Source organism: Pteropus medius, unplaced genomic scaffold, assembly GCF_902729225.1.
Source record: "Pteropus medius unplaced genomic scaffold, Ma_sr-lr_union100, whole genome shotgun sequence".
Classification (NCBI taxonomy): Eukaryota; Metazoa; Chordata; class Mammalia; order Chiroptera; family Pteropodidae; genus Pteropus; species Pteropus medius.
The window spans coordinates 899,388-910,257 of NW_024347731.1; the positions used below are offsets into that span (position 1 = coordinate 899,388).

Here is a 10,870-nt window from a genome sequence, read left to right on the forward strand (position 1 = left end):
TATGAGAGAAATAAAAAGGGCTATTTAATAGAGAATATCAGGAAAATGAAAAGGAGTCAGATGTGTAAAGAGTCGTCTAGACAAAAGGAACAGCAGGCACAAAAACATTGTGGCAAGAAAAAGTTTGGGAGTTCAAGGAACTTGGAGAAGGCTTGTGTGGCTGGATCGCTGTGTATAAACAGTGGAGCTGCTTGGTATAAGATTTCAAATGTTGCTGTGGCCAGATCTATCAAGACCTCATAGGTCATGTTTTTTTTAAGAGTTTTATTCTAAAGATAATGAGAAGAAAATAAAAGATTTAAGCAGAGCAGTGAAATGATCTGAGACAAAGTGAAGTAATCAGTTAGGAGATTATTGCTATAAACCAAACAAGAAATGATGATGACCTGGGATGCTGATGGTAGAGATGCAGAGAAGTGGATAGATTCAAGGAATATTTTAGAGGTAGATGGAACAGGATATATTGTGCTGGTTAAAGGAAAGAGGGGAAGTCTAGGATTACTCTTAATTTCTTGCATTGTAACTGGGTGGATATGGGATGATTGGGGATGGATCAGGCATAAAACAAAATCAAGTGCTCTGTGACATGTATTTTCTGAAGTGTGTCCTTTTTATCAAAACAAATCTATTAGATAGGCAGCAGAGCACAATGATGTTATCATTCTTGTGCTGGCCTTTATAGAGACTTAGCCTTATGACAGCCTTGTATTATGTATTACACAGCTCCATTTAAATTTGCTTATGCCTTTAACTCGAAAGAAAAGATGTGATACAAACACATACACATCCTGTTGGTTCTGTGTCCCTGAAGAACTTTTACTAATATCCATAGCTACAGATGTTACATTTTGGGGTGCCTGTGTCTATCCCTAACCTCAGCTAACAATCTAACAAACGTTTATGTGACCTAAGATGATATAGGGGAACGTCTCAGTGGCATTTGAAAAACAGTTCTATGAATTGGCCTTATTGTAAATACTTAAAATTACAATCCCATTCCTGTAGGAATTAACATCTCAGCAGAAAAGCGTAAGTATTCTTCATTGATACAATAAAATGCTTATTAAATTTAAAATCTAGACTAAAAGTTCTCAAAGTTGGCAGATATTAGTATCACTTGTTAAACAATACCATGCTCTGAGCCCCACCCCAGATCAATTGATCCAGATTTCTGGAGAAGGGGCTTAGACATGTATATTTGTTTGTTTGTTTGTTTGTTTTCTCATGCAGTGACTCTAATGTGCAGCCAGTCTTGAGAACCACTGATCTAGACTAAAAGTTGTGACATGGCAGCCATTAGGCTGAAGTCTTGACTCTTAACTTGTCTTCCCAGCCTAGTTCTGTGTTTATTCAAAAAAAAAAAAAAATTTAAATGTTTCGGAGTAGGTATCTGATGTGCAGTTCACCATAGGTCTGCTCCTTTATGTTCCCTTACTCTTGGCTGGTTTACAAATTAACATTATCTCCCATTCTCTGATGGCTTTTGAGTTCATGATCCCTGAATTCTAGACCATAAAGTATTATCATCAAATAAATAATAAGACTCTAAGTGGAGGGACTGAGAATAAGGACATGAAGATTGGAAAGTGCATTAGGCAGTAGCAGTGCATGAAGAACATGTCCAAATCCAGGCAAGGTGGCACTTAGGAAAAGATTGATTCTCATCATTTGAAAAGGCAAGACTTCAAATAAAAACTGAATGATGAAAATAAATTGTTTTTCTTTCATAGTTAGGAAGGCAGATAGATGATACTGTGATGGTTTAGGTGTCTTGACATATATATGCTAGTACATTCTTCTTAACACTGAAATATCTTAATTAGTTTAAAATATCCTAATTTTTTATTAGATTTTTCTTTATCATAAAAATCTATAATTTCCCCCTCAGAATATGTCTATGTTCACTGTTTTTGAAATTTGAGAGAAAGAACATTTTTATCTTTATAGTCATAATATATTTTACTAAATGCTCCAGTAACAATATTCGGAGAATTCTGGTTATTGTTTGATTTGGGCAATGAAATTATTGACATTTGATTGCTGGTTATTATTTTTTTTTAATAATAGCTAACTCTTGACTTTAAGTATCTATTTTTGTTGGGATAATAGAACTATAAAATAGGTAAACTCCATCTCTAGTTTCAGTCCATGAATTTTAAAAGAAGCAATGCCAGAACAAGAATTTTAAAAAATCAGGCTCTTTGTGAGTAGTCCAGACTGCATTGGACAATTGTCACAGACATTTCCTAGGTTTAAGTTGGTCCAGCAATAAAATTTGTTAAAGATGGCTGTTATGTGAACTATTTTTGAGCTCTTCCTTTCATCTCATGAACAATCCATTATTATTGACATATTATTTTTCATGGAATGGTGTCTTATATGAGGTAGACTAGCATTATATCATTCACAATTAAGTATCTCAGTTGAAATGTATTGAAATATAAGGGATTGCAAGATAATTTAAAGTAATTATTTAGCGTAGGTATGAAATGTTTCAAAACAGGATTATGTCAGCTATTTACTTCTCATCTATCAAAAAAGTTAAGTCTGATGGAATCATATTGTAGTAAAGAATGTGTCACTTCTATTGTCTAATAGAAAATACATTTTCATCAGGAATGTTTGGTTTTAAATCACTCTAATGTTTAAAGAGACTCAGAGGTGACATTGATAAAATGGCTTTACAAAAAATGTAAAACCTGGGTAGTTAGAAATCTCACAGCTTCTTCATTTGACCATTACTTGCTATTTTGGCAACAAAATTTATCCAACAGCCTTAGAAAATTCAGAGCTGAATTAATGATAGCTTTAGCTGAACATTATCCACAGAAGTTTTAGTCATATAGAATTTCCCTAAATCAAGTTGGTACCTGTCGTTATAACACTTACCCATAGCACTGCTTATATCAATAAAGCAACAAATTATATTTTAATGATAGTAGTGGTTATAGTTAGTGATTTAGATTCTTGATGCTATGAGAAGAGTTAGAGTTTCTCAAGTTTTAGAAACCTATTTTGACACCAAGTTCAAAATTACCTATTCTATACTGTATTAAATCTTATCTCATCTATTGTTTATTTCCCATTTTAATCCGTGAGAAAGAGCCAAATATAATATTCTTAGCTTGGAAAAATTTAAATCATTCTGAAATTTGGTAGACTCAGGGCAGCCAAGTCCAATGAATGGCTAGAACTTTGGTTTGGTTTGCTAATGATATCAAAGAAAAGTTGTAATAATTCTTGATATCACCCCCTTTCCTAGACGTAATGTTGACAAAAATTATATCTGTTGTATTTCACTTTAAAATAAAACAGGGGATTTCAAAGACATTTCAAATATCTTTGAAATTTTGAGGCATTTTGCTTAGGCTCTTCATTCGATTAAAATTTATTTGCTTTTGTAATCAGTACCTCCCTTCCATGCTTAAACATCTCATGAGCATTCTCATCAAGTTCTGGATCTTTAATATTGTCTTGGCCCTGACAAATACAGCAACATTTTCAAAACAAAGAAAATAAATAATTCATAAACTGGAAAATAGACCCCTGAATAATTGAGTTAATATCTCATATTATATTTGAATTAGGAATCAACGGACCACATTTCATTTTAAGTTCTCATTAAGTTACATAGATATTGATGTATATTATATGACTCAGACTAAGTCACAGTTATTTAAACATAGGAGTATAACCTTTCCAAGGAAAGGTATTTCCCCCCTACTAAGATTCTCCTGAAAGTTTGGCTCTAAAACTACTTGGGTATTTGTCTGTTTAATCATGATGCATATTGATTAACAAATTCTCTGAATCTTTATTAAGATTAAAATGGGTAATTGAAGCATCATGATATGATATCCTCTGTCTAGCAGTTTTAAAGTATATGCAATATGTTTGGGATTAAGAAAAAGATTTTAAAGTACATTTATATATTCTATTTTCCTTTAAGCTACAAATTATTTTAAATGTATAAATAAAAACCGATCATTAAAATTCAAATTAATACATCTTTTCATCACATTGCAAATTATTACTAATAATTAGCTCAAAGAACTTAATTTACATAATGTGACTGTATATTGGTTGCCCCTTTTCATCAAGCAGAATACTTACACCAAAAAAAAAAAGACATTTGAAGAGCAAAGAATTCTAATGTCATTCATGTAGAGGGTATTTTAAATAACACCACAGGCAATTTTTCCACATTAGTATTCCACCATTCCTCACCAGAGACCAAGACTTTCCAAGAATAAGGTATTCCTAACCATATGATGATGTGCTAGGGTATACAAGAGTAAGGCTAGTATGTGCTTCTTTTTCATTTCTAGATTTTGGCTTTTTAAAAAATTATCTTTATTATTATTTTCGGTCTATAATAAAACAATAGTGATATTACTAACTTACTGAATTAGGATGAATAAGAAGGCTCTCATGGCTGATCATCAGAATGTCTTATAAAGTTCATATTAAAATTGTAATGCCTGTTTTTCACCCATAAAAATTTTCATTCACTTTTCTAAGATTCAAGTAGGACATCTGTATTTTTAAAATGCTGCATAGCCAAAGTTGAGAGCCACTGCATTAGATTATCTAGAGTATGGATAATTAAAAAGAGGGACGAGATATAGTTACATATTTTTGTAAAAATGGAAATTTTATTGTTATTTAAAAAGATTTTAAAAAGTTAATTACATATGTTTACATATTCATTGCAAGAGATAATACTATGTGAAACAGTTTAAAAGGTAAGGAAATTAAATGAAGTTAGCCAGTTGAGGGAGGCTCACCATTCCTGAATTTCAGGAAGGAGCAAGGAGGAAATTGAACCCTGGTTTCTGCCAGATTTGGAACATGATCTCATCAGAAAGTTGTGTTCCTAGAGCAAGAAAGCCCAACAGAAATAGTCTTACATCTTTAACCACTATGAAAGGTGATTCAGGGGGGCAATTTTAGCAATTTGAGGGAGGGAGATTTTTAACAATTTTATGTAACAACCACAAATTGGTGTTGTTATTCAGAGTTTTCTGTTAATTACATTTATTAATGTAACTTCTGAGAAGGCTTAAAAAATATTGTATATACAGAAAGAACATTAGCTTAGTATACTAGATATTTGAAGGTATAACATATACTAAATATTTAATTTGGGTCTAATAATCTGGGTTTATTTAAGCAATAAATGATAGAAAGTTTTAATATAACTGTTATAGCCAACATAGTATAAAAGATGCTGTAAGATCATTTTATTCTCCATTTTCAGTTGTTGTCATCTGATTAAAATGAGCTGAGACAATGACATCACAGTAGACTTTTAGAATAAAAAGGAAAATTTGGGAGGATCAGGCAAGCACAGTTAAATAAAGTTAAACTATTATAATCAATGGTCAGGAGAGGATTCTAATGAAGGGAGTTGGTTGGGGGAAAAACAATGAAACACAGAGAGAAAACAGTGCTTTTCAAGGAAACTTGTAGGCTAGGATTTTCCAAAGGAGTGATTTTTCTTTTAAAACTGTAGAGGAGTCTATCCAGCCCGAGACCAGGCTTCTAAGCAGACGATAAAGACAGAAGAACTCTAGAGTCTGAAACTCTCACTGGAAAAAGGTCCAGCTATAAATGCTGCTGCTGCTGCAACATTCACTATGTGCTACGTGCTATTTTAAGCCTTTTACCCATATTCACTCATTTAATCTTCATAACAACACTGTGAAATAGATACATTATTATCTCCATTTTACAGATTAAAAAATTGAGGCATTATTTCATTTTGTTCATTCAATAAATACTGAGAAAGTGTGAAGGAACAGAAAAACATATTGAGGAAAAATAAACAAAAAAAGAAAATATGGCAATGCTTCTATTTTTGTTTCATTTTGTCCTAAAGTTTGATTCATTCAATGAATAATATAATACCTATTATATACCAGGATCCACGCTGAATTCCATGTACACAAAAGGTGGACAATTCAGATACGATTCATAATATTCTTGGAATTTCTGATATTAGGGAGACATGTAATTTCACAAATAAATATTTTTTCACTTTTGTTAATTGCTAAACTGAGCCTCAAAGAATCAGTAAGAGTCACCAGCCTAGGGGATCGAGGTTTTGCTTAATGTTTAGAAAATTGTCAGATGTATAGTTTTCAGTGTCAGTGAGTAAGAGAATTCTGTTTGAAGTTTTGTCACGGTGAACCAATATTTATTTTACCTTTAACAATTCTGTTAAAACTTCACTATGAAACCCAAAGTGTGAGGCTTTGCTTGTAACAATAACAACAACTCATCCCTAATGACCTCCAAGTAAAGGACAAAGTATAGAAAACACTTAAAAGCTGTTTTAAGGTTTATCCCAAAATACACCCACATATACACATGATAGGATAGGTTATAACATCTCTTTGAGTCTGGCAAGATTTTTAAGAAAACAAACTGTGTTCTGAAAGAGATTTTGCCTTTATCCCCTTTGATTTTTGTTTAAGGTATTTTTATTTTTTAAATATATATATTGTAGTTTCCTTATATCTATCAACAACAGTCTTGAAAGAAAATTTATTTTTCCCTTTAACATAGGTCAATATTGATTATTTCACATATGTTTGTCCTTAGGTTTTTTTTTTCTCTAAGTGTAGACTTGCTAGATAAAATATAGGATGCTCAGTTAAATTTAAATTTCAGATAAACAACAATTTATTTTTATTACCTAAGAAGTTCCTTTTTATTTGTTAAACCTGGCAAATTTAAAGTAACTTTCATGAGCTATCTTTTCACTACCATTTTGTCAATTTATTCACTTTTTATTCATGTATTCAACTAATATTTATTGAGTATCAATTATATGTCAAGTATTATTCTAGGCACGTATCTGTTAAAAAGAGACTTTGCTCTCATAAGGCATATATTCCTATGAAAGACAAAGGAGAGAATTCATAACACTGAACATTTTGAGAAGTTAGGGGATAAGAATAATTTCTAAAACATTCTCATCTTTCCCACACTGGAAAAAATATCTGATTATAAAACCTACTTGGAATATATAGTTTATTACCCAGTTAAAATCTGTAAATTATTTTATCACTTATAAACATGAAATATTTAATATTTGATCAGTCAACCTATTTAGCAATCTTTTATTTTATTCTTCATATGATTGATGCCTGAAAAAGTAGAATAAACCCTTCTATAAACCAACTGGGTTTTATGTGAAGGAAATTTCTCTTCTTTTCCTCATTCAGTTTTGTTATTACTGTTAAATATAGTTAAAATGGGATGATATCCCTTAAGATATTTAAGCATAAGCCTGCTGATGCCCTGGTGGAAGAGTCATAGGGGCAATTAAATCATATTGGCAGGTGGCCAGAATGGCCTATGAGCTTCCCTTCAATCATGAATTTCTGCAGTACATAGAGGTCTCTCTATGTTTCTAAAAGAAACATCTGGGCACAGAATTCTCTTGGACCCAACACTGGTAAACCTCATCAGGATAATGTTAAATTAACTACATGTTCCTTTCCAGCTTGAGTCTACATTTTCTAGTTGCTTATTCTTATCTTCGAATCATATCCCACATGAAAATTGAACATAAAAAATTGAATAAAACAAAACTGAAAGTTAAGTAGTACTCCAGCATGAATCATTTAAATTAATCCTCACAATTTTGTAACATAGGCACTATTGTTATCTCCATTTTACGGAGGCAGAAGCTGAGATTTTAAAACTTAAGCAGTTTTTCTAAATTCGGGTACTGAACGGAGGAGGTCTGACTCCACGGTTGCTGGTTTTCAATCATCAGGATCTATCATCTCTCCCAGAGAGTCTCTGTATTAAAAGCTCATATTTTTCAAAATGTTTTTTTCTGTAAAGCTTAAATGTTACACATATATAGATAAATAGAAAAATCAATTGATATATATATTTATTTCAGGTAAAAATTTAGGATATATGAAGCAAAATTAGCAAATATATTCTCAGGTTTATAGAACTTATACTCAAATTTCACATTGAGAGTGCTCTACGATCTATACATACAAATAAACTCATGTCCGAGAATAGCACATAAAAGGTGACAAGAGAAACTCCAGACATTATGTATCCAAGACAGTGACTTTATTCTACATGACTTGCTCTACTCACTCTTTCTCAAGTACTCTTTGCCCGACTTGTATTTTTGCCTCATACTTGTACTTGGGAGTACATCCTTACCTGTTCTGGAAAATTCTTTTCGTAAGCCAGAGAACTTCCTAAGAAAAGAGCCCCAGAGTGGGAATTTGACCAAATGGGTTTTAGCCCAGGATCTACAGCTAATTATTTTTGTCTATTTATGGTCACATTTCTTCACATTTCTAGGCCTCAATTTATCATCTGTAAAATGAAGGGAAAAGAGCTCAAGGACTATATGAACCAGTTAGCCTAACCCTCCCTGCCATTCAATGATTCAGTCTCATATTTATCATCTCTACCAGGATGTTCTCTAAATCCTGCTCAAATCCCTCTAGAGACATTCCATTCCACTAACTCTGTATAAGAAATGTTTTCCTTTATTTGAACCTCAATCTTCTTCTATGTGGTTTCCAATTTTGATCCCATTTCGTCCTCTTGAGTGTCCTAGATCCAGGGTACCCATTCTCTCATTTTTGAAGAGAGCTATTCTGTCTCTTGTCCTTTCCGCCTTTCTCAAATCTCAGTTCTAGACTAACAGCTTGAGGTATTTTAACCCTCCTTATGAAATGATTATGACTCTTTTGCTCTCTTGGTCGCTCATCTCTGGAATGGGTTATTTGTCAATGGTGCTCTAAAAGTCCAACATCCAGAACAAATAACAACAGCAGCAGAAGCTAACATCTAGTGCTTGTCATGTGCTGGCCACTGTTTCAAGTGTTTTATACATATTATTTCATTTAATCATTCTAGCAGCATTATGCAGTTGTACTATTATTATCAACGTGAAAACTGAGCAAAAGAGGTTAAGCAGCTTGCCCAATTACATGACATAGCTGGTAATATCACGAATTCAGTTAATCTGGGCTGCAGAGTCTATGTTCTTAATAAGTGGGATAAACTGCATTAACTAAAATGTATACTTAAGACGTAGTTTATATACCACTAAATTGACTGAGACTGACATCTTTCTTATTCTAGATTTTTATGAGTACAGCCTGATATTTATATATATATATATATATATATATATATATATATATATATATATATATAATGTGTGTAGACTCCAATTTTGAAACCTCTATGAAACACCTACTATATATTATGTACTGTGCAGAACATAAAAATTTTAAAGATAAAATAAAAGCCATTCTCTGTTAAGTTGTAAAATACACATGCAAATAAGATACTAAAATGTAATGTTGTTAAGTACAGTTGTTCTTTTTTTAAAACTTATACAAATACCTTTATTTGGTTTTAAATGTACATAGCAGTACGCATGTGAGTGAGGAGGCTGCATAAGACCTATAGGAGAAAGGTTACAAAAGATACACAAAAATGTTCACATTGAAAGTATGAAGGTCCTTATATACTTTCTTAAGAATAAGCACATTCTATAAAAACGAGAGGGCTGCGACAAAGAATTTTGAAGTTCAAGAGCCTGTCACAATAATGAGATATAATAAATGGACAAGAGAAGTCTTACAAGCTTTTCTGTTGTCCAATATTCACTGAAGTCCCATTCATTTTTCAGGAGAGCCTTTAGTGCTCACTGTCTGTTGGATGTTCTTTGTGGTCTTCTCCTCAGATTTTACAGTTTATGGTATAGGTTCTACTTCTTTCTATGTCTGATCCACTGGGATAGTCTTTTCTCCAGAAATTTGCAGCACAAATTTGGGTGGAAATTTTTGTCTGAGGTCTAAGAGTAAAGCATCCATATGTGGGCTCTAGAAAATAGAGCTTGGTTCTTCTTTTCTTTTGGCTTTAGATTTGACTTTATTTTGCTTTTCATGACCTTTAAAGTGCCACCAATACTTTTTGGAAGGATAATATAGACAGTATGACATAGCTTCATCAAAGACTGACTGAATGACATGACTGCAGTAAGCACCCTAGAGTTTATAACTGTTGCTTGATAGATCACTCCAGCAACGATATAGTAATCAGCCAATGGGATAACTTGGGTAGGGGACTGCCACTACTTGGGTAGGGACTTTCCAATGATAAAAAGAATGAGCTCTTGAGCATATAAAAGGATATATTCCAGTTTAACTATCTGATTTAAGTGTCCTAATGTGAGCTTCTGCATTTTGACCACTTCATTATTACATGTCCTCTCATAAAAAGGAATACTTCTTTCCAGAAAGTAATCTAGGACATTGTCACTGTTCAAAATGAGGACCCAAAAACTGTCAACCCAAGAGATTCCTAGCAGATTATTGTGGATATCCATGGCAACCATAATTCCAAAAGCATTCGCAGGTAATTCAGTTGTTAAGTAAGAACTTTATTCTAAGATTAATGAGAACACAGAGAGCACAGCTAATTCTAAGAGAATGAGAAATTACTTAATCAAGGGAGTCACATCGGGTAGGTTCTTTAGAGATTTCTAGGACCTCTTTGGATGAAAAAGAAAAATATTGGAAGAAATACTTCATCTATATTAATTATCATTTTAAAAATATGTCTCAATCCAAGGATTAGCATTGTGTTCATCAGACAATGCTTCATGAAAACCACTATTAAAATAAATAGGACAATGTTTGGTCATTTAGGGTCTTCTAGAACTTTTATTTTCCTCATGGTTTTGCAAAGATTCCATTCAACAAATTTTAATTAGTATGAGATATAATCTACTCAAGCAGAAACATTCTAACTCATTTAGTGATGTTGTGTGTTATGAAATGGTAGTCCCACCATGAACTAGCTTCTT

At 32.5% G+C, this 10,870-nt stretch overlaps 1 pseudogene; it reads right to left on the bottom strand.

Moving 5' to 3' along the window:
• Positions 1–9,665: 9,665 nt before the first annotated feature.
• LOC120614284 (mediator of RNA polymerase II transcription subunit 6-like) lies at positions 9,666–10,399 on the bottom strand (annotated as a pseudogene).
• Positions 10,400–10,870: the final 471 nt, after the last annotated feature.